We start from the raw sequence: 6,000 nt of genomic DNA, 5'->3' as shown, positions 1-6,000 counted from the left end.
TAAAAACATGAGCCAAGTCTGCCTCATGTTTACTCCTTTCTCCAGTCTATTTGAAATATGAGATTATAGCAAATTTAAAAGATCTTTTCTAATAAAGCCATTGCACTGGTTTCACACAATCAAACAACTAATCAGGTGTAATGAAGCACATTTTCTACATTCAGGTGTGTGGCAATGGGGGGTTAAGACACTAAGAGAGCCTACTGTGGTGATGTCTGATTATGTTTAATGTTCTCCACACTTTTCATCATTATCATAGCTGTCAGAGCCTTAAGAATATCCTCTTTACACACTTTACACACTAATGATAATGATCAGTCAAGGCCAATGAAAAACTTTTTTGAAACCCCACTATGAAAATAATAATGATAAAACAAGTTATCTTGTAAAAAGCTCACCTACTTTCTGCTGTCACTATTCTAATTCATTTCATTATTAAAAAATACAGGAAATGATAGTAGAGTTTATGTGCTATCGTTTTATAGGCATTTGACATTAACACATAAGGCCTCACTGAATTGAGCTCATCACTGTTGCAAATCATAAACCATCTGGATTATTACAGGTTTCAGTATTTGATCATTGATAATACTGTCCTAGAGAGCCATACATTTGTGCTTGGTGCTCTGCAAAGCATGCACTAATGAAGGCGATTAGAACAGGATTTATTATGGTCTAGGTGGAAGCCAAGTTGGACTGCATGTGTTTTAACAGACAGACATGATGAGGATGGTGTGTAATTTGCATAAAGAAGCTACCTATAGAAAATAATTGGAAGATCACTTTTTGGAAGCTAGACCCGAGGAAAAGTCCTGAAAAGGTTATGTCAATAAGAAAAGCAGTGCTGTGTAAGGGAAGAAATATTCTGACACCACGCAGTGATGTCTGTTTAATTAACAGATAACCTTTAATGAAACACTGGCCTTGTTGCCCAGAAAGAAAAGAGATGTCAGTTATGCAAAGCAAATATAATAAAGAGAAGGACATCCAGGGGACAACCTGGACCAGCTGAAGTCATGCAGCTGAACTATGCTCAAAGCAGCTGACAGTACATGCAGCAAGAAAAAGAATTCAAGGCTGGAGTGATTAAAATCAAACTTCAATGTCTTCAATGAGCACAAAACTTTCTGCTTACAGTCCACTCAGAGTTGAACCCAGTAATCTTAGCTCAGTTTTGATGCCATTTTCTCACAATGTTTACTTACTTAATGGACAAATAAAAATCTTTCAACATCAGCTGGCCTGTAGAAAACACTGCTCTGATGCTTGACGTTTATATAGTGTTCAACCACACAAAGTTCATTGATGCTTTAACCTCTGGCTCTTTAAACATTAGTTTTGGCAATGATATTGAATTTCTCTCTAGTTCTAAAGTACTAAAACAATAAAAAATAGAAACCCTTCCCTATAATTAAAACCTTTAAGTAAAGTATGGCTTTACAAACTGCATTTAAATGGCTAATGTTTTGTTTATTGTTTTTAATAAACATAAAAATCATATACCATTATAGCTTTAGAGGTGTGTACATCAGAATGGCTGTGGGCATTTGAACACTAACAACACAGTTTCAAAGAGCCTGGAGCCTGAAATGGCAGAGGTACAGTAGCTCATTGTTGGACAGCAGCTGGAAAGGTTTATTCAGTGGAGCGGTTGCTAAGCCACTGCTGGTTTGTAGCACACTGCCAAAAGGGAAAGATTATCTGTTTCTCAAAAATACCTTGTAGAGACCATGAAAAGGAACTGGCTTTACACACACTAAAAATGAACCAAGGCCTGTCACTATAACTTCAAACTTCAGTTCTTCTTGTTAAACACTCCTTGGTGGTTTGTCTTGAGAGGGGAGGCTGAACTGAAGTGGAGATACAGAATATTGAAGAACACAGAAGAAAGTGTGTTGGAGACACAGGACAAGGGCCAAGGGAGTTTTGCTAGGCTGACAGGCCATAGTGGAATAATTGGTGTTGGCATTAAGATTTCATTGCTGTCACATACAAAAGCAGCTTCTTCTACAACACTTTCCAGTACCTGCATCCCCACTTTACTGGGTGAGTTGTCTTATACACTCTGTATTTTCACACCATGAGAACCCCAGGACTTTGTTCTGTAAATGCCTTTTCTTTTAAAAAATGAAAAGCTATAAAAAGTTTACACTACCACCTGGCTGAAGTACAGTTTTCAGTCTTTGCTACCTTGTCTTTGTGAGAGGGAACAGGTACAAAACAATAACATTGCTCACATTTTATAACCATAATTTACTTAATTTCAAATGCAGCAAAATAAGTGAACTATAGAAATCCATGCTGCTACTGACTGCTGGGGCATTACTTTATCTCACAAATGATATGCACAATCCTGAGTAGAGGGACTTTTTGCAGATTGTTTTTCTGCTTTTAACCTTTTTCCTCAGGGTGTGAATTTGGGACATTTTGCTTTTCAGTGGTGATTTTATCAATTACAAGTATAAAGGCTTTTTGTTTGATGATATGTTTGATTTTCCTTCCAAGTACACCTGTCAAGCTCTTTTGAGTTTTGACTTGATATTATTTTGATGGGCTGGGGGAATAGTGGTGAATGAGAACTGAATATACACACTACAGGTAGCCACTGCACCTTGCAAGCTCTTCAAAAAGAGAGAATTCTATAAATTATGTGAGACAAATTCTCAGCAGACAAGCCTGAATATAAGCTGGTTTTGTTAAACCTACCACTCTTCTACACAGAGATCTTTTTAGTTTTATATTTATTATGAATTGTTGGAAGAAATCACAACCTGGATGTCAGGAGTCTGCAACTCCCCTCCTCAAGGGCTGTAGCCTAGCAGAGCCTAGTCCCTTTAAATCATTTCCTTGTCAGGCTTGATACGAGAGTTTAAATAAGTATCAGAATTTTAATTAAAAGGTCAAGTAACCTAAAAACTAAATTTCTGAGCCTTCTAGCACTGGAGCTGAGAGCCTTGTTTTGTGTAATAATTTAATATCCAATTAGATAAGTGTCTATGTTGTTATAGGAAAGTGCCTGATGAGTTAACTGGTTGTGGTCCCACCCAATATGGTTAAAACTGAGCCGACTGAGAATCCCTTCTGATGGTTTATATGACCAGAGCAATAAAAAAAGTAAGTCCTTCCAAGACAATTTGATCTTCTTCACAGAAAACAACAAACTGTTAATGGCATCCAGGAATAAAGCTTATCTGGAGCTTTATATTACGCAATTGCTCCCAGTGCTGTTGGATTTAGTGTTTTCCTTGCATTGCCATAGTCTTTATTAATCTCTCCTGAATAGTTATTTTTATTTCATGTGTTCAAGGTTTGATTTGTTAGTATGCAGTGTGTTGATTTCAGATTGTCTCCGTGACAGTGTTTACAATTCAGGCATACATCCCCTCCCTCTGCCAGCCTCCTTCCAAAGCCTTCTGGGATTCCTTCACAGGTACTGGGCAGCTATAAATTACTTCCCCTCTACTGCACTCAGCTATGTTGCTGGATTCTGTGTTGTGCCTCACATAGTCCATTGTCATTAAGTTTTACTAGTGGGAAATGAAGATCATGAAAATCTTAGGGCTCATGGAGCAGTACTTACTAAATTGTTGAAACTTACAAGATATATTTACCAGTTGTTAAGTGGCACTGTAATAGTAATATTTCAGTATAATGTATAGATGGAGAACACATAGTATACCTGCAAAGTAGTAGCCTGTAAGATTAAAATGTTTTTGACGGTAGCTAGGCATTTTTATATGCCTGACTGACAGTAAATGATATAAACTAAACGAGAGTAGAGAAAGCAGCCTGTAATGTATCTTTTATAGAATACTACCATTTACTTTAGCAGAAGAGTATTTTAAAACTTTTTCCTCATAATTACATTAACATTTTTAACATGCAGCAGAGCATCTGCTTTGCCTCTTTTTTCCTCTCTCTCTTTCCTGTCTAAGGTATAAAATATCTCTGATCAAGCTACATTACTTTTTCATACAATAGATGTAAGATACTGTATCTGGGGTTTTGTTGTCATGATAAAACATGCCGTTGTATAAGGATATAAGGATTTGGGTATAAGGAATTGTAAGCACAGGTAAAGATTTTGGGAAGATCAAGACAGAAATGGAAAGGAATATTGCAAACGACTGTAAAATAAATCATAAATAATATTCATCAATTAAGAAAAAAACACTGCACCAGTAGAATACTGGAAGTGGGTAGCAGAAAGACACAGTTCTGCATTAAATAGTATTGTATTAGCACAGAAGAGACAGACGTTTTAATTATAAAAGTGGGATTACAGTTTAAGACATCTCCAGGGCCTGATGGTATTTTACCAGTGTTCTCAAAGAAGAAATGAATTTATACATCACCCATTGACGTATATCTTCCAGTAGTCACTTAAGACAGGAGTGGTACCCATGGACTGCCGTGATAATATAGTGCCAGTTCAAATGAAAGGTGACAAAACTGAACAAAGTAATTATAGAATAAGAAGACTGACATCTATTGCATGTAAGATTATGGAAACCATTATTAGGACTTTGAAAAGGTACAGTAGGCTTTACTAAACCAACTCAATAGAGTTCTTTGAACAACCAACAACAGTAATTGATAGACACAGAACATATGATATTTATGATATGATATTATATTCCATTTAGAATGGAAATTATATGATGTTATGCTAAAATTTTATAATGCACTAGTAAGGACTCAATTACACTATTGTGTAACAATTTTGGTCACCATGTTATAGAAGAAATATTGCTGCTATGGAATCAGGGAGTGTCCTGTATTGACGGGTGGAAGGAACTTTTTTTCGTAATTTTTAACAGAGAAGACTACAAGGGGACTTGATCAAATACAACAAGCTACCCAGCCATGTTGTTAAAGATGACACCTTGGCAGAATGAGATCTTTGGATCAATAAGCTAATAATTACCAGATGTGCTCGATTAGTTCTTGTATTCCTAAACAATATTCAGTTCTAATGGATTTAATCAAATACTTTAAAATATAAGATACCAGAGAATATCACAGAAAATATAATAATAATAATACAGATAAAAGAATCATGATAAATTTTCAGTATGACAAGTGACTCAGTAAAAATGAAAATGTTTAAAGTTAGCACTGTTTATGACTTTCCTGAACATTATATATCCCGGACACATAGGCCTGATTGGCTCCTTGACAGACTATTGTGGAATATTCCACCAATCGTACTTTGTGCCAGTTATCACTTAAGGATGTCACTGTTGAATTCATCCCATATATGTTCTGGTGGGCTCTGATAGATTTATCCTAACTTATATTACTATAGTTCTGTTGGTGAAAAACTGGGTATGGCAATACATTAACATTGTTTTCTTAAGTAGTGTCATTGTAGTCCTAGTTCTTTGTGTCTTGCTGGAAAATCAACAATTCTGGAGTGGGAAAAGCATTAGGTTAATAATTTCATCACTGTATCATTGAGCAATAAGATTATTTTCAATCTGTACTAAAGGAGTTTTTTGGTTAAAGGACATTCCTCCTCACATCATCACACTTCCACAGCTCCACCAGTGGGGTTTAACAATGCAATAGTCAGGATAATGCTTACCATGACAACTCCACACATGATATCTTCCATCAGGCACAACAAGTGTGAAACAGCATATACCCAATCACTCTCTCTGCCACCATCTTAGAAATAGTTTTGTGTTCAACAGAAGATGGTACCTTCATTCTTCAGTAGTCAACATTACCACTGCACAACCTATGAGTGAGAGATGAGAGATAATTTTCAATGGAGATTAGTAAGTTCTACTGATTTATTATTTGCTTCCATGTTTTCCTTTATTCAAGACAGGGATAAATAGATGTATACTTAAGTCTTGCTTTAAAATCTTCTTTGTTTATAACAATAAAAGAACCAGTCTTTGGTTTACAACAGGTATTTTTTCCACATTTGTGAATATCACACAGGAAAACACAACTCTGCCATAGGTCGTTTTATTGGTATTGATTAACTAC

This window comes from Lepisosteus platostomus, chromosome 11 (genome assembly GCF_059453375.1).
Source record: "Lepisosteus platostomus isolate fLepPlt1 chromosome 11, fLepPlt1.hap1, whole genome shotgun sequence".
Lineage (NCBI taxonomy): Eukaryota > Metazoa > Chordata > Actinopteri > Semionotiformes > Lepisosteidae > Lepisosteus > Lepisosteus platostomus.
Note: the sequence above shows the minus strand (reverse complement) of the source record.